The sequence below is a fragment of the Peromyscus leucopus genome, chromosome 17 (genome assembly GCF_004664715.2).
Source record: "Peromyscus leucopus breed LL Stock chromosome 17, UCI_PerLeu_2.1, whole genome shotgun sequence".
Classification (NCBI taxonomy): domain Eukaryota; kingdom Metazoa; phylum Chordata; class Mammalia; order Rodentia; family Cricetidae; genus Peromyscus; species Peromyscus leucopus.
The window spans coordinates 14285432-14304155 of record NC_051077.1 but is presented as its reverse complement, the minus strand read 5'-3'; the positions used below and the strand labels follow the sequence as shown (position 1 = coordinate 14304155).

Sequence of the window (18724 nt, the reverse complement as noted above, 5' to 3'; positions counted from 1 at the left end):
CAAGTGTCACATTTCCCTCTTCTTTCACTAAACAAGTGTCTACTGGTCATCTTTTGTCACCCATTCCCAGCCCCAGTGGTCTACCAGATGGGCTCATATGAGCAAGTCCTTCTCTTGGGTCCTGTTGAAGTTTGAATTCCCAGTTGAGATCCCAAGAGTGGATGAAGAGAATCATCCTATTTCTTTCCCAGATGTTTAGATTTGGGTCAGAAGCCATGGTGAAAAACAAAACAAGCCTCAGGGAAACGGGCTTCGTTTTTTTGGACAACACCCAAGAGGCAGTGGGAGTGTGAGCAAGGTTTCTTCATTCACTTATTGATTCATTTGAAGAGAACGTATTGATTCTTTTCAGCAACAGAGGCAGTGTTTACAAGATCAAACCAGTCAATAATTCCAGCATGGATTGGGGAGGGTGGGTCATGAGGTTCTGCCCCTAGCTGAGGAGCTCCTGGTAAGTGATGGCTGTCGGGAAGGAGGAGGTCCTTTGGGTGGGTAGGTGGGTGTCCACCGGTAGCTTGCTAATGCTCATGCAAGCAGCATTAATTGGACTTAATGGGTTATTAAAAAAGGAAAGAACGTGAAGATATAAGGACGTATTTTGGAGGGGGTGCCCCGAGAGAGTAGGAAGGGTGAGGTTGGGGTGGATACGATCAAGCTAAGTTGGCTATAGGTATGAAACTGTCAAAGAATAAATACAAATCTTTGAAGGAGAACTGGTCTGTTTAATGAGGTCATATCAGAACCATTTTTATAAGGATTGGAACTGAAGTTCACAGAGATGCATTTGTTGACTCAAGGTGTCCGTGCTACTGCAGGGTGTTGGCTGGTATCCCAGCATCCTCATTTCTAAGCCATAGGTCAATCATGGCCTCGCTATGCGCAGCGTTTATGGAGAAGCACAGGCAGCCCTGAACTTGCAAATGAGTCCTATTCTTTTTTTTTTTTTTTTGGTTTTTTCGAGACAGGGTTTCTCTGCGTAGTTTTGCGCCTTTCCTGGAGCTCACTTGGTAGCCCAGGCTGGCCTCGAACTCACAGCGATCCGCCTGGCTCTGCTTCCCGAGTGCTGGGATTAAAGGCGTGCGCCACCACCGCCCAGCGAGTCCTATTCTTGAAGTTCACTGGGAAGTCAGTTGTCTGGAACGTTTTCCTCTATGGAAACAGCGCGGTGCAGATGGTGACTAGCTTTCCAGAGCAGCCCACCGTAGCCTGTTGAATCCACAGTGTGCTAGAATTATGAAACTACCTACCCTACTGTGTGTTAACAGACTGCAGACACAGGATATTTACTGCTAACGGGACAGGAGAGTCCTCTGTGGGGAATGGATCTCCTGACCTTGTTCCAATGGAACGCAGAAGTCGGTAAGTGAGCAGAAATGGTGTTTGAGTAAAGAACGGATTTCACCGGTTTACCGCGATCTCATTACAATGCAAAGGCCATGAAAGGTTTTCAATCGGCTTTGTTTTTCTTTTCTTTTCTTTTCTTTTTTCGAGACAGGGTTTCTCTGTGCAGCTTTGCGCCTTTCCTGGAACTCACTTGGTAGCCCAGGCTGGCCTCGAACTCACAGAGATGAGCCTGCCTCTGCCTCCCAAGTGCTGGGATTAAAGGCGTGTGTCACCACCACCTGGCGGTTTTGTTTTTCTTGAGACAGGGTCCCTTTATATAGTTCAGGCTACTCTGAGCTCATTATATAGCCTAGGGTAGCCCTGAACTCTGTAAGCCTTTCTGGCACTGGGAGATGGCCATGCGCCATGATGCCTTTTTTTTTTTTTGTTATGTTTTATCTTGTGTCTCCAACACATAGTACAGTGTGTGTTTGATAAATTATTGTTGAGTTAAAGAAATAGACTCCAGTTTCATGGATTTCCCAAGGAAGAGGCCCTCAGACACTTGCTTACAACCTAGTTACTGGTATTTAGCACGCAATTCCAACAAGCCTGTTGCTTTTGTTTCCAAGCCCGTTTTTTATGTAGAAACAACAAAATGAAAACTGATGGAGACGGGTCACACCAATGACAGTGAGGGGTGGCCAGCATTAAAGGAAGAGACAGAAAGACTCTAAAGCTGACATGAACGGCGAAGGCCCAGTTGCCTGGGATCATTTATCTCAGCAATCCCGGGAGTCATTATTGCAAAATAAACACTAGTTAGTGCTCTCCAGTTTATCACTGCTGTTTAAGGAGGGAGGAAAATATGCGTGGAAACTGTAGGAAGCTTAATACAAAGCTATGCTTTTTAAAGAAATAAACTCTTGCTATCTGGGAAAACCCTTTAGATCATGGAGCTCCCTGGCCTACGACATCAGCAAAGCTTGACTAGTATGCTTAGTTGCCGTACAGGCTATCTGGAGCTTCCGTTGGTGTTCTCGTCATGTTCTGACTGGAAATACGATCGGATAACAAATAGGAAAACTCCACATAAAGCAAGGAAGAAACGGACATGGCTTGGGGACATCGGTCTATCATTCCAGCTATTTGAGGGACTGACACAAGAGGACCGAATTACCTTGTCCAGCCTGGGTTACACAGTGAAAGTCAGGGCCCTGTCTCAAAGTGAAAAGTGAAAAGAGGGTTGGAGGATATAGCCCAGAGTTAATGCTTAGCTAGCATGTGTGAGGATCTAGGTTTAACTCCCAGTAACGTGTGTGCGCGCGTGCGCGCACGCACCCCCCCCATACAAACACACACACACCACACACCACACACACACCACACATACACACACCACACACACACACACCACACACACACACCACACACCACACATACACCCACACACCACACACACACACACAAACACCACAAACATACCACACACACCACACAAACACACACACACACACACACACACCACACATACACACCACACAAGCACACACACACCACACACCACACACCACACACACACACACACACACACACACACACCACACATACACCCACACACCACACACACACACACAAACACCACAAACATACCACACACACCACACAAACACACACACACACACACACACCACACATACACACCACACAAGCACACACACACCACACACCACACACCACACACACACACACACACACACACACACCACACACACACACACACACACACACACACACACACACACACACACGTACACACACACACCACACACATCAAAGAACCTGGAAATGGCTGGTGTAGATAGGAGTGTTTCTCAGATGACTCCATGTGGCCTTTCTGGTGGCAGAAGGTAGGAAGGGAACACTTTCTGTGGAGTGTACATGTTTAGGAGAATGGGATTTAATGGCAAAGCACGGGATTCAGATCAAGAGAAACCTTCATTGAGAAATCAGTTCATCTGTGCATTCATTGTGTAACCTTGGATGGCATACCAGCTGCCCTGTGCCAGAGAACCTTCTGGGTAAAGTTCTGAGGTTTCACTGAAATAGTGTGAAGGGTCTAGTAGTGTGCTTGCCACGTAAAACATACTCAACAGACGTAATCATCTCTTCCGGTTTTCCAGAGTCATCCTCTCCCATCTGGTGTTGCATTTATACATGTGTGTGTCTGTGTGTCTTAACTCCTAATAACTCTCCTTTTCAGCATCTCATTTATTCCCTGACCGTCTCTACGTCTGATGATCAGGTGGGTGGGAGGACATAGTCTAAGAATATTTCACCTAGATATTTGAAGTCCCTTACTCTTAGGTCAAGTACCAGTGCTGAAGCATTGTTTCTATGGATAAATGTGCTTTGGATGTGCCCGATTTCATCTGGACTCCTGTAATAAAATTACCGTAGTCTAGGTGGCTTAAACATGTGTTCCTCAGCATTTAGAGCTGTGGATCCCAAGATGAAGGCATTGGAGAATTGGTGTCGAGGGACAGCCCACTTCCTAGTCCCTAGATCCTTACATGTTGAAAGATATAAACTATCATTCCAGGGTTTCCATAATAAGGAATCTTATTCATACCCTCATGACCTAACCATGTCCCAGTCTACCTCCAAACACCAGGATGACTTTGGGGGTTATGTTTCAATATATAAACTTTGGGGCTACTAAACATTCATTCTGTAGTGGCTTGGCAATAGGAAAGTGAAGCAAAGCCTCGTGTACCCTACTCCTCTTACTATGACCAAAATATCTATTAGGTGACGGTCCACACGAGGCAAGGTGCACTCACTGAACAGAGCTCTCTTATCAAGTCTGTCACCTGCCATCGCCTGGAGGCAGAAGCCAAAACTTTTCCACAGACCTTCCATATACCTTAATGACTGCATGAGTTTGAGCGTTGTAGTGAGAGATTATGCATTACCCAGATATTGGGGAGACCAAGGCCCCATAGCTGCTGGAGTATTGTGATCACAATGACTCAGTCTCTCTCTGGGCATTGCTGGTGGGGAAGGGAGCTGTCTCACACAGGTTGTATCCTCTCCTTAGAGGAAGCCCTTATCCTTATAGCTTGGCAATACGTTATTTAAGGATGTGGTCCTCTTGTCTCAATATGGGATGTCTCTGACACCATCCTAGCTCCAGAACTCTCCATGGGATTGACTAAGGTCCTTGTTTGCCTCTACATGCAGATTGACTTTCGCTTCTAGCCAACCTGCTCCCCTCATTCTATCCAAACTACTTCCCGGTGAATCACCTACTGGCTAATCACACCTTAAAGTCCATTTCCTGGGGAATAGACCTGGAACACGGGGTACGAGATGAGGTTCTGGGGAGCAGATCCTGAAAGAGAACCTGAGAGATGAATGATCCATCTGCCAGCATCCTGTGAGGGTCCTGTCTCTGAAGGTAAACTGAGTGCTAGCAGAATCTAGGACAGAGGAGGAGCTGGTGGGAAGAGGGATGGGATGTAGGAAGAAGGACCTATTTGGGTAAGTATAATGTCGCAGGTATTTGAGGGGTTTGGGGGCAGTGGCAACTGAAAGGACAAAGGGAACCTAGCAGTTAATGCACTGGTGACAGAAAATGGAAGCTTGATCACTAGCTTCAAAGAAGGGTCTTCTTTAGCGAACATTAAGAAGCTTACTGCTTAAGGTTATAGAAGGTAGAAGGAGGCAAGGGTTAGGCTCAGGGCTTTAACATTAGGATGGTGGAGCTCCAGAGAAAGCTGAGTTCTCCTTTGTTGCCGATCTGTTGGGCCCCAATCAAGCTCTGCTGGGAACCAATGGGTCTGAGGATTGGAGTGGGGACATTCGAGTTGGTGCACTAAAGAAATATCTAATACCGGTCTCCTTATGGCTCAAGGCTAACACTTCCCACTTGCTTGAACACAATGAAGGTGCCTCCCATCTTCCAAGACAATGTTGATTCCTCCCAAGACTTAACGTTCATTCCTTCTTGGCCACCAGCCTAGGCTCTAGGCATAAGGTAGTATAAGACAAGCTGTTTGTGAAAGTGCTAGGTCTGCCATGAAGAAAAAGAATGTTCTTCCAAGGAGCTGCAGGATTTACCCAGCATGCACCACCCAAGTGTGTGGAGGCCTGGTTCTAAACATGCTAGATCAACAGATAGAAAACATACAGGGAATGATGGGTTGTAGGCGTTGGTTTGCTCTTGCCATGGGAGCATGTTCTAGTTCAGGGTTTAACCACATACTAAGGACTGGAAGACTGAGCTGACATCTTTCTAGGGTGACTCTTGGGTGTTAGAGAAGTGAAGGCCTATGTTCAATGAACTAGAAGCTCTGGAACTCCCATGCAGGCTGTGGGGGAATGAATCAACAGACTTATAGACGTGGAAATGCTGGAGTAGTTCTATCATGCTAGAACACCCTCCGCTTATGATCTAAGAATCCACAGAAGGGGGTGTCCCAGGATGCTACCCTATTTATCAAAGTGGTATTCTAATCACTGAGTGCCATGAAAACTCTAAGAGTTGGAGTTGTCTGTGGGCTAGGAATAATGGCATAGGATGTTGCTGTAGGACTTCACTCTCTTATATACATCTTATATACATCTCTTATATACAGTCTTATAACATGTCTGGAAAGATCTGTAATAGGAGAGGGCAGATGATATCAGCTAATAATCAGGAGCAAAGTAGGCACAACCATCATTAGGAGCAAGGTGAGAAGTCACAGAGACCTGTTAATAATTACTTAGCATGGTCCCCAGGGGCAAGGTCGCCAAGCTGAACATCCTACAAGGGTATTGCAGAAGCTACACAAGCAAAAGATGATTACTCAGGGGACTAAGGCCAGTGCCCTCATAAGTTATGATTCCTCGCTCAGTTTCTAGACCTGAGCCAGTGTTTGGACCTGGGATACTCAACTGAAAGAGAGATCAGGTCTCTAGAGGAAAAGACCGCAAGATACCATAGTAAATATGGTGTCTATAATTTCTTCAGTGCTTTCTCAAAGGCATGCGTGACCATGCACATGGATATCCTTATCTCAAGGAGCACGAACTACTCAGAATTGTCAAAGACTTTTGGAGACAGGATCTAAGTTGGCAATGACACCTGGGAAATGAACAGATCAGTGTCATCTTTCTGGCTAAGTTTCATTCACTCTGGGCTCCCTGGGATCTCAGACACTTCCCTCACTGTGTTCCTGGAGGAATAATTGAAATAGACTTGAAGGCAGGATTATAATTTTGGCTCTTTATCATATTTGGAGGAGCTATTGAATAAGAATGTTCAAGTGGTCTCTGACTTATCCCCCACTTTCTGCTCCAAAGAGTAAATAAAAACCAATATTTTATGCCAATGGGAAGGAACTGGTGGAAGTCAGTGCCATTAAAAAAAAAAAAAAAACCTAAACCATGTAGGGTTCGTTGTTGTTTTCATCATTTCCCCTTTAGTTCATCAATCTAGTCCCCACAAAACCCAGATGGATTCTGGAGGATGACAGTGAACTACCCTAGACTCCTACTCCTAAGTAGGAACCCTGGTTGTCACTGCTCTTCCAGATGTGGTCTTTGCTAGACAGATCGCACAGCCTCAGGCATGGAGTGCACGGCCATCAGTCTGGTGACACATTCCTTCATAGCTGCAAAGGAGTAGGATCAAAACATCTGTGTACTGAGATCATGACATTGTACATTTGTGACTTGGCCTAGGAATACATGGACTCTTCTGTTCTGTGTCAAAAGCTAAGAGACCTGGGCCATCTGGATATTCCAATGGAACCGTATGTTAGTCATTGTATTGATGCCATTTTGATAGTCATGCTGAAGATTAAAAAGAAGCAGTGATTATACTAGAGGAATTCACAAGACACATGAGCTGTAAACAGTAGGAGATAACCCTACCGATATTTAAGAGCTTAGCTGAGTGGAGTTTTTGGGGTTCAGTGATCCAGAACATGCTGACACGTCTCTATCCTAAGGAAAACATGATTGCATCTCTTATCCTTTACAACTTACAAGTAAGAACAACACATGGCAGGTTCCCTGCGAACTTGAGGTAGTGTGTTCCAGACTTGGCACTGTAGCTTTGATCCATTTGGCTATTGACTCGGATTGCTATTCGCATTCTGTGAAGACGAGGGCAGCAAGCGGTTGTTCAGAAATTCAGAGGTCCCGAACCCTAGCTTCCTGGATCGTAAGACCAGACGGACTCCATAATGTTAGAATATTAGTTCTGTGGAAGAGAGGGGAGTGGGTGTGAAGTCTGACCTTGGTGTTGCATTAGAGCCCAGTTAGTCCTTTGTGGGAGAAGCACTTGGCATGATGTACATGCTGGCAGAATCACCCCACTCCCTGTGTTAGCACAGTGGCAGCGATGGAGAATATATCACCCCAAAGCCCTTGCTGCCACTCACCCACGAGCTTGCCTTTTGCTGCAGCAGAATGTTTACAATGGTGACAGAGGATTCCAGTACCAAACTCCCTTGTCTCCCCAAGAACTATTTGGTGGGAAGTAGATTGCTTTATGCTCCCTCTTCCCTAAAAGGGGCAATGACTTATATTTGCTGCCATTGACACATGTTCCGGGTATGAGTTTAGCCATTTTGCCCACAAGATCTCACCTTATACCACTATCTGAAGACTAGTTGGCTCTGATCCACCAGCATGGTCATCTTTTCAACCCTGTCCTAGACCAAGCTGTCCAATTTACTGTAAAGAAGAGGGTAGCAATGGCCCTGAGACCATGATGTCTATTGGTCCCGTCATATACAGTTGTTGGTTTGATAGAATCCCTGGTCTTTGCAGACACAGCTGAGGTACCACTGGTGATACCCATGAAGATGAGATATTCCTCTGGGACACAGCATCCTCTGAAGTTAGTGATTGCTGCGGCACATGTCTGCAACAGACAGAATGCATATTTGACAAGGGGGTAAAGTGTGGTAGGTGCTACTCTGCTTACCATCGCTTGGTGTTACCATCTGGGGAATCTCTCGACAGCCTCATGTACGGCTAAAGGTTGCATGAGGTTGAAGGTCACTGCTCAGAGCAGAGGACTTGTAGCCATAGGATTTCTCTGGTCCTGCCCGACCCGCAATCCCACAGATGCTTATAAAATAATTACTCAGAGGCTTATATTAATTACTAATTGCATGGCATATGGCAGGCTTCTTGCTAGCTAGCTATAACTTAAATTAACCCATTTCTATTAATCATTGCTTTGCCACATGTTCCGTGGCTTACGGGTCTGCTAGCATGTTGTTCCTTGGCCAGCAGGCTGGCGTCTACCCTGCTCTCCTTTCTTCTCTCACTATCTCTCTTGGATTTTCCCACCTGGCTCCATCCTGCCCTGCCATAGGCCAATGCAGCTTTATTGATCAACCAATCAGAGCAACACATCTTCACAGCATCCAGAAAGACATCCCACAGCAAGGGCTTCAATCAGGAAACAAAGCAGACACCCCACTTAGCTCTAGCTTTGGTGGCTTTAGGTTCCTTATACCAAGCAATGAGAAAGCTGGAACAGAAGTCTTTCCGGGTGTCACCGAATCAGGTCATCAGCACAGATAAGGCCCCGGACACACAGCACGGGACACAGAAGAATGAGAGTTTTTGCTAAGTTGTCTCTGGGCAGATACCAATTGTTGATGTGAAATGGACAAGCACAACACTTACAGCCTGAGATGGGCACATTGGCCTGGTCAAAGAGGAGGATCTGGACTACCCCACCAGGCCACGTAGACCAGTAAAAGTGCAAGAGAGGGCAAGGAGAATCTTGAGTTGGCAGTGGAAGAGATGGCGATGGGTCTCAGAAGCAGCCCCAAAGCTGGCTGTCACAGAGGGGGCTACTGCTCCTGCTGAGAGGAGACCAGCCAGAAGAAGAATGGTTGGCTCACGGCAGGTGAATAAATCCTAGTGGCGCACACGTGGTCCATAGCGACCACTGTGAATCTTCCTGGCCCCTTTAGAACTTACAACACGGACCGCCTGGGAACACAGAGAAGTGTTTACTTAGGGCAGTGGTTCTCAACCTGTGGGTCGTGACCCCCAAATGACCTTCTCACAGGGGTCGCCCAACACCATTAGAAAACACAGATATGTATATCACGATTCATAACAGTAGGAAAATTGCAGTTATGAAGTAGCAACAAAAGTGATTTTATGGTCGGGGGTCATCACAACGCGGGGAGCTGTATTAAAGGGTTGCAGCATCAAGAAGGTTGAGAACCCTGACTCAGGGCCTTGCTTTCCAGGGAAACATGGTGTTTAATTCACACTGATATAAATGCCACAGGAAGATGTATCTGCGATGTCACGATTCTTTTCCCACTCACTGTTCTGTCTCTGGAGCCTGAGTTCTTAAACCTGAGCAGACACTGGGTCATCCTTTGAGAGTAGACTCTCTGTGTAACCTTTCTGCCCTACAGGCTCCAGCATGGAGCAGCATGTTTGCAAGGGTGGAAGATTGAGACCTTAGACAATCCTCGTTAGCCATGGAGGTTCGGATACAGTCTCTGTCCTAGTTAGGTTTCTATTACTATGACCAAACACCAAAAGGAACTTGGGGAAGAAAGGCTTTGTTTTGGCTTGCAGCTCTCAGGGCACACTCCACACTGAGGGCGATCAGGGCAGGAACTGAAGCAGGGGCCGTGGAAGAACACTGCTTACTGGTTTGCTCCTCAGGCCCTTCCTCAACCTGCTTTCTTTACGACTCAAGACCATCGGCCCATGGGTGGTACTGTCCACAACTGGGCTGCCCACCCAACCATTAGTCAAGAGTGTGTCTCAGAGGCTTGTCCACAGGTCAATCTGGTAGGAACATTCTTTCAATGGAGGCTCTCTCTTCTCAGATGACTCTAGCTTGTGTCAAGTTGACAAAGACCTAACCAGCACAGTCTTCAATTTAGTCTACCTAGATGCATGCGTATGTGAACATGTGCATGCATATACACATTAATTCTGAAGGCTTATTCCCAAGATCTCCTTCTAAATCCTTTTTGAAGGTTGAGGCCCAAGGAAATGAATTCTTGTCTAGCCATTTCCTCATTTCTCTGAGAGGATAAACTCCACTGAGCAGAGCTATTGGATCCTGTCCCTCCGAGTTCTCTGCCCTGGGCCCCCACCTCTCTGGCTGGCACATCATCAGACAGACTCAGTCCCTCAAAGTCAAAAAACTTGTCTTAAATGGGATTTGCTGGTGGCTTTGTGTTCTCCATGTCCTCCCTCTTTTGTTTTTTGATTTATCGTTTTTAATCAGCTCCAGTCAATCATTCCCTTTCTGTCTTGCTCACCATAAACACAACCCCTTGCCAAAAAAATTATGACTGTATTAAATGATTTTATTACAGTAAACTGCAGATTGTACAGTGTAAACACAGGTGCCGTTCAAACTCCACACCCTCCAGCTCTGTCCAGACTAGCTTAGTGAGGGGGAGGGGGGAGGGGGCACTGCAGCACGCGGGGAGGGGGGTCAGGGGTCAGGAGGTCACGGTGTTCAAGCCTTAACCACAGAGATGAGGACACACGGAGCCTCTGGGATGACGCTATTGGTTTCAGGTCACACACACACACACACACACACACACACACACACACACACACACACACCCTAGTGACAGAGTCACCCCTGAGTCACATGGTTTAAGATCCTTGGGATGTCACTTTTCCTTTATCCCCCTAAGCTTATTTGGGGGGGACTTCATTCCAGGACGAGTTGGGAGGGATTCGAATATGGCAACTTGCAAAAGAGTGAGTCTGACTCTTTTTGCCCTCCCACTAGGGGGGTAAATATGATATAGGTAACAAGTGAATAGGTCTTCCTGCCTTCTGACCAGGGGATGGAAGTCATGAAGACCTTTCATTCTACAAGGCATTGTTCTGGGGACAGGCATGGGGGCGTCCCTGGGGAGCAGACATAGCCAAGGGAGGGGTTTCCTGGGGCATGGCATTAGTGAAGCTGCGCGGACCAGCGTCCAGTGACAGAGAGCGGTAGAATGTCCAGGCTTTTCTTGAAGGCTTTGAGGCCTGAGCTTCTGGAACATCTTGCCCAGTCGCTGCTGACAGAACCGCGGGGCTTGTTTTCCTGTGGTATGGTTATAACAGAAGAGTAAGAAACATTTGGGGATAATTTCTCCAGGAGACTGACTCTGAATAGGCTGTCTCACTAAGCAGGAGAAAGACACTGTCTAAGTAGATGGTTTCTATGTGGAGGGGACTTGTTGAGAGAAGTGAGTTCCATTCGAACGTGTCACTCACGTTTCATCAACGTGACAAAACACCCGAGAGAGACAATTTACAAGGACAAGGATCTGCTTTGCCAGCTTTAGAGAGCTCTCGTCCATGGCTGCTGGCTTCATTGCTTTTGGGCCGTGATGAGGTAGAGCATCATGGGGGACCCTGTGGTGGAGCAAAGCCATGCCTCTAGTGGGCAGCAGGAGGCGAGGAGAGACCCGAAAAGAGATACACCTTTCAAAGGCATACACTCCGGTACCCCACTTCCTCCAGAAAGTTCCACCGCTCACGGCCCATTCAGCTACAGACTCGAAGTGTGTTGTCCACTATGACATTAGCACCCTCAAAAGCGAATCATCTTTTAAGGTGTCCTTCCGAACACTACTGCATGGAGGACCAAGCCTTCAAGACAGAAGTTTTGAGGGGCATTTCACATCCAAACCACAAATAACAGTGGACATTCGCCATTGATAGCACCCATTTCCCAGCCATTTAGGAAGCAACACACACACACACACACACACACACACACACACACACACGATTGTTTTTCTTTTTTTCTTGTTGCCTCTCGACCCCTGTTAACAGATTCAATATTCAAACTAGCTCCAAAGGTTACACTTGCTTCCCCAAATTTTAATTTCTCCTTCGTTTGGGTAAGTTTGGGCTGCCTAGAGAAGACATTTCTGCTGAGCTGGGACTGCGCGAGAGAGGCAGGAACACAGAACCCATCTGTTGAAGATGAGAACATAAATAGCCCCCTTTAAAAATAAATCTCCACTTTTAACTCTGCAGATAAAAATATCCGAATAAAGGACAGTTCTTCATCTCCACCTTCCCCTCTGCTTGGTCGAGCATTTCTAAGTGGAGGCTTTTTTTTTTTCCCTTCTCTTTTTACAGGTTTCATTTTGGCTTTGATTCTAGTGAGTTTACTGACAGATTACTTCATTTTAACTATATGGCTTTCCTGTCTAGTGGGAGGCATATTTCTAAGTATCATATTTATCAAAAGAGCCGTGCAAAACAAGGGCCAGAATTACTCTTTTGATGGTTCCCCCTCTAACTACAACTACAATAAATTTTGTGAGAACGAATGCCCAACCGGGGACCTTTTATGTTAAAGCCGAGAACCAGGGTGCGGGCACTGTCACGTTCAAGTCTCCACCAGTTAGGCTGTTTTCCTCTTCTTCTCCCCTCCCTGGGCAGAAATCTCACATCTGGTCTCACTTGCAAGGCTGGTCCTGGACTCCCAGGGGCTCTATATTTTCCCCCTATAACTTTAAATCAGAAGAGCATTTCAGTAAATCACAGGGACACTTATTTATTGGACATAGTTTGGGTCTCTTAAAGCATGGAGAATAAATTTAATGGAGCGTTCCGAGCGTTCTCCAATCTTTTGAGGGATTACTTGGGGAATTTGTCAACTGCACCGGGGCCCGGCAGCCTGATCCAGGGAGATGGGGATGAAATGACGGGAGAATCTTCTCAGAGGACCCAGGTGGATCCTAAATCACCCCGAGGAAGATTAATCTAAGAAGCCAGTTGCCAGCAAAGTTGATGGGCAGCGTTGCCGTTTATTTAATAAACTATCATTTCAGCTGGAGGGCGACTTTAATCTGAATTACACTTTGTTCTTGTCATCCACTGTTGCCAAGTAATTTATGGAATACCATAGCATGTTCTTAACCTCCAACGGCAGAGCGGGGAGGAGACAATGGAGGCTGGGCTAAGAACAAAGAAAGATGTCGAAAGGAGAAGGAAGGGGAGGTCTGGGAGGCCTGGGGTGAACGGAAGAGCCAGGTGGAGAGGGGCAGGAGGACAGACAGGGAGCCTGGATGGGTGAGGATGGGCGGCTGGAGTCAGAGGTGGACAGAGAGTGGATGGGTGGAGAGAAGATGGGTCAAGTGGGTGGGTGGAGAGAGGGGGTGTGTAGAGGCGGTCTAGTCCGGTAGGAAGCTTCAGTTCTTGGGGCCTTTGAGAAAAGAAGGTTGTCAGGGCTGGTCTTTCTTCCATTAGGAAAATAGGTCAGGGTGAGTTCTATAGGCTTGAAGAATCCAGGGTTCTACGTGGTAGTAGGAGTATTTCTACAGGAGAGAAAGATGCAATGTGGACAGCTGATGGAGTTGCAGGGTGGGATGGGCGTCAGAGACAAAGAGATCTTTATGTTTCAGAAGGGCTTTACTGTGTTTGGAAGCATAGGAAACAATAACTTTTTTTTTTTTTTGGTGATCATTAACTGTCACAGCTGCCATAACCACACCCTGAGACTGTGGGTCTGTCGATCCTGATGTGTTCTCCTCCTAGTCTTAGTTAAGGAAGCAGGGAGGCATGCTTGGTTCTAGGACACCATTAGTAAGGTAGCCGCGGTGTAAACAGAAGCATGGCGGGGGAAGGGGGGGTGAAGGTCCCCAAGCCATAGTTGGTCAGGGGCTCAGGGGGTGCTCTTTCAGCCATCAGACCCTTAGGTTTGGCTTTCTGGATGCCGGGGAACAGCTGCTCTCCATCATTTCTTGGAGCATCTCTGGCACTGTGGGAAGAAGGTTCTCATCCTCCACGTGCCTGTCTTACACTCCAGTCCTGACCCCAAGGCAGCCTCCGAGACAGTGGCTCCTCCCTTGTTATTTCACTCTTTCCCCTTTCAGCTTAGGGAGGCCAGTCCCGGCCTTGCACCTCCTGGATGGCAACGCCAACGCTGAGGATGGGTGGTGAGAACTGGGGTGAGCGTTGGGTGTGGGGTGGACCCAGACATGGCGGAAGAGGCCGGGGAGAGTCAGGATGACTAGACTGCTAGCCTGGGAAGAACTCCGCCATTGTCTTTCTTGAACGAAACTCAAAGCAGAGTACCAAGGGAGACCTCTGTCTGGCCCTAGGCTCTCATGGAGGTTGGGGTAGGCACGGAGAGGGAAGCAACTGTAGGAAGAGGGCGTCACTGGTCAGCACTGTACTGAAACCCCGCCCTTCCAGTGACTGCTCCCTGCCTTTGCTTATGAACCTTATAATTTAGCTCCGTCCTGGACCCCTCCCTGTCTCCTCCTAGTCCTGTGCTCTGGGCCCCCTGCAGGGTCGTGGGCACACTGGAATCAAGCTACCTTTTTTCAATCATTCGTTTGCCCCTGCACACACTTCAAGGTTGAGAGCAAGGTTTATGTTTTCTCAGAGCATCCCCCTGGCCACTCTGTTCTCCCTGACCAACTGTGGTCCAAAGCATACCAGTTTCCTATTTCTTCTGTTGGTTCCTTGATCCTCTGACTGTCTTATCTCCTGATTGGTAAGTGAGGGCCTGAAATGGGTGAGCTCAAAGGTCTTTGCAGTTCTAGGATCCTCCGTCTATTTGCTTGACTGAGTAAGATTGACTGCACATGCCTACAGGAGCAGGAACAGCATCTTTTCCTTATATGGAATCCTACAATGTTCTAGCACAGGACGGGGCCCTGACTGAGTGTTCTACAAGGGACTTACTTGGTTTACCTGACTTCTAGATGTCCTTTTCTCCTAGTAGAAGAAGTAGAAGTAGCTTAGGTGTCCCAGAAGCCTGTTCGTGCTAGGTCTACAGTAGAACTGTTCTGCAGTGGGTGGATACGGGGTGGGGTTGGGAACTAGGATGTTTCTGCTTTCAGTGTGTTTAGTAATTTGTTCAGGGGAACTTTCTCGAGACAAGGGGGAGGGGGACACTATTATTAAACGACCAGGGCTCTTCCCTGTAGCAAATGCGTTTTGTAGCACATTAGAAACAAGTGCCCTGGTGGTACAGGCCCATAATCCTTAAGTTCAAGTTTTGTGTGGGGCTCCAAGGCAAGGTCAGGGCCAGCCTGAACAACTTCATGAGACCAAAGTAACCAAGGGGAGAGGGGGCTATGGCTTTAGTGGTAGAATATCTACCACGTGAGACTGTAGATTCAATCTCCGGAACTGCCAGGAGAAAAGATGATCTCTTTGATTCATATCTGAATCCCCGCCCCCAAGACTTGGGCAGGTCTCTTGATTTGTGAGTCTTGTTTCTTCATCTCTTTGTCAGTGATCCCGATAGATGCCCTGTCTACCTCAGACGGTTGTTGTGGGGACGGAAAGACGAGTGAGCACGTGACAAGGCTCTCTAACTTGTGACGTTAATAGCGGTGCAGGCCAAGAAACATCTCAGCCTTAGAGGTCAAAAGTAAAACACAAAGAAGAATAGAAAAAGAGGCACCAGGGGTTTCTTCGTCTCTGTCTTGCTACTGGACAGAAAAACAAACTGTTTTTGTTTTTGTTTTCCTGGAAGATACTGTTCGAATTGCTTTCCTCCTCCTCCCCCCAAAACATGGAAAAGAAAAAGTCGAGTGTGAAGGAACATTCTGGTATATTCTGAAAGTTGACTCTGGAAGGAGAGGAAAACACGAGCAAACAAAAGCTGTCACTCACTGGCAAGCTGCTTCCCCTGGGGAATAATCTCTGTGAAGGAAAACGAAATCTCCGCCGCGCCTGCCTTGAGCTCGGTGCAGACAGTGCGGGGAACGGGGCGCCTCTGCGCCACACCCTCCCCCACCCCCAATCCGGGCTTTTACTGTCTTTTTAGAGTTGGCCTGCTGTCTCCCAAGTGAGGACTGCCTCCTTGTCCTTGGGTGCTCCTGTGATTTGTACAAACAGGCGCATCCAGGGGTGTCAGAGCTTGTGCCCGGGTCTCCTAGGGCTGTGTCTACCCTCTGGCTGGCTGCCACCCCCGTGACTCCTCATCCAAGCTCCGGCTTTCTCTTTGAGCTCATCCGTCACCCTCACCCTGCCTTGTCAACTTTTGCCCCATGATTCAGAAGTTAGAGGGACCCTGGAAGCTGGCAACGGGGACTCCAGCCTTCTAGAAACCTGTTTGTGTGCAAACAGACAAAGGCCTTCCCCTCCCCACGCGCACCATCCCGACTTTCCAAGATGATGATTGAGTTTTTCCCTCTTCAGATTGATATTTCTGCCAAGGCAAGAAAAATCCTTGTTGAAGTCTAGCAGGAAATCCAATAAAAATTCTTCAAAAGATGGGCTTGACATTGAAAAACAGCAAAATTATAAAATAGGCCTTAGAAAAGAGAGAGGAGAGTTATTGTATCTGGCACCGAGCAAACGCCCCGAGACCCTGTCCAAATGAGCCATCGCAGATTGAAAGTGTTTAGCTTCCCGTTGATTAAATATGGAGAAGGACCCAGGGCCTGCCAAGCCTCGGGGATCCAAAGTTTGTTTTCAGTCAGAATGTGTTTTCAGTCAATGGAAAAAATGGTCGGCCTGTGCCGGGCTATGTAACCGAGAAGCCCCAGGTTTGCAGTGAGTAATGGCTGTGAAGCAGAAAACCATGAGGGCTGTTAATCATCCCTCGCAGGGCCCTGTAATTTCACTCAGCGACTCAGGAGGCTTGGACCACGCTCCCACCCCCTCTCATTTTCTTCCCCCCCCCTCAGCTCATTTTGCTCAAGAGAGAAGAGAGGAGTCCTTCCAGTGCTGGGCCCATGTCTCAGGAGTTCTTACACCCCGTTTTTCTCCCCTCTGCCCACAATGTCCCCTTTTGCCAGCGGCTGCTCTGAGCGTTCAGGGCAGATGTGTTCGCGTCTATGGGGCTCTGTCAGGGGAACTTCCCTCGTCCCGTGAGGGCTCTGGCACCAAGGTCTGGAAAAACCCCTTCCTCCCCATTGCCTTCCAAGGGCGGTCTGCGGAGCGTTCCTAGATGCTCTTGAGTGGGCTTGTCTAGTTCTGTTTCACCGTATTTTCTTTCCCCTTTCCTTTTCAGGCAGGGTCTTGCTCTGTAGCCCAGGCTGGACCCGAAACTCTTGGGCATGCGCCACTCTGCCTGGCTGGACAGTTTCCATTTCTCCTGGGCTCTTACGGATCCTACCCCATTCCCTTCCGATGAAGAGGCTGAGCACTCTAGTTACTGATGGCGTCGAAGTCCTCCCTCAATGAGGAGGTACGTGAAGGCTGAGGGAGGGAGAGGAAAGTAGAGGGGGGATATGGGAGATGGGGAAGAGAAGGGAGGGAGGGAGGGAGGGAGGGAGAGAGAGAGAGAGAGAGAGAGAGAGAGAGAGAGAGAGAGAGAGAGAGAATATGAATCTGACTCTTGGAGATGGCTGCTGGGCACGAGGCAGGCCTGGAATTATGGCAGGCCAAACCTCCTTTCCTATTAAAGGCCGCCCACACTCTCTTTTCTACTTTCTCGAATGCCCCCTCCCCTTCTTTTCCAGGACCGTTTACCCAGCAGAAGCAGACGAGCAGCGAGAGGGTGCTGGTGTGGTTCTCGCTCTTTCCTTGTCTGCTCGCAGGCGCGGGTTCCGGAACCTTCAAGGTCACCGTGGGTGACCATCAGCTTCAGGCCCCTGTGTGATCCCCCTCCAAATAACAGTCACTCAAGGGTCCCATGTCACTGAACTCCGTTTCAAATGGCAGCAAGAGGCCCAAGGGAATACTCTTCTGGGCGGTTGTTTATTTCAAACGGGGGTCATTGTGGGTGGGGCCTGTCTCAGTCTCTGGGCACGGAGGCGGCTCAGTACTTCTCAAGGGCACCAGCGTTCAGTTAAAAGAAGTCACTTCACCCAGGTGGTTTTTTTTTTTTTTTTTTTTTTTTTTTTTTAAGGACTTGGCAAATAAACTGAAGTAAATTCGTAAATACATGGCTTTAAGGCTACGGCATGAGAATGCTTGGTGGCTTAGTGGAGACACATTTTTCTGCAGGGCGAGCAAGTACGGCCAGCAAACACCCTTGAGTGACCAACGGCACTAAGAATGGAGAAGGAGGCAGCTCCACAGGACTGGTCTGCCCCAGAGAGCCAGCTAGAGAGGCTCTGGGCAGGGCCAAAGCGAAGTCAAAAGCTGTGGACAGGATGATGGGGTGTGGGGGGGGCATGTTTGGGATGTAGTCTTTCTGGGGTAAGTGTTACTGTAAGGAGGGAGAGGCAGATCGGAACGGTATACAATCCACTGCTTCCATAGGGCTTTCCTCTCAGAAGCCGTCATTTAATGAGTAGTTGCAATGGAACGGCCTTGGGCCAAGAGCTTTATACGTCACCCAATGTGCAAGCTCAATCCTCTCAATAACTCTCAGGAATGTTCCTTATGTCCCTTCATTCCCATAGGAATCTGAGAAGAAGAGCTTGAAATGATAGAGTTGGGATTCGAACCCAGGTCTGTCTTGTTTCATGTC

The 18724-nt window shown here is 47.9% G+C and overlaps 1 long non-coding RNA gene across 1 annotated transcript; it reads left to right on the top strand.

The window, feature by feature from the left end:
- Nucleotides 1-1133: 1133 nt before the first annotated feature.
- LOC119089214 lies at nucleotides 1134-18115 on the top strand. The gene is made up of 3 exons (XR_005093083.1): nucleotides 1134-1359; nucleotides 17318-17494; nucleotides 17769-18115. It is a non-coding gene; the product is annotated as an uncharacterized LOC119089214 (long non-coding RNA).
- Nucleotides 18116-18724: the final 609 nt, after the last annotated feature.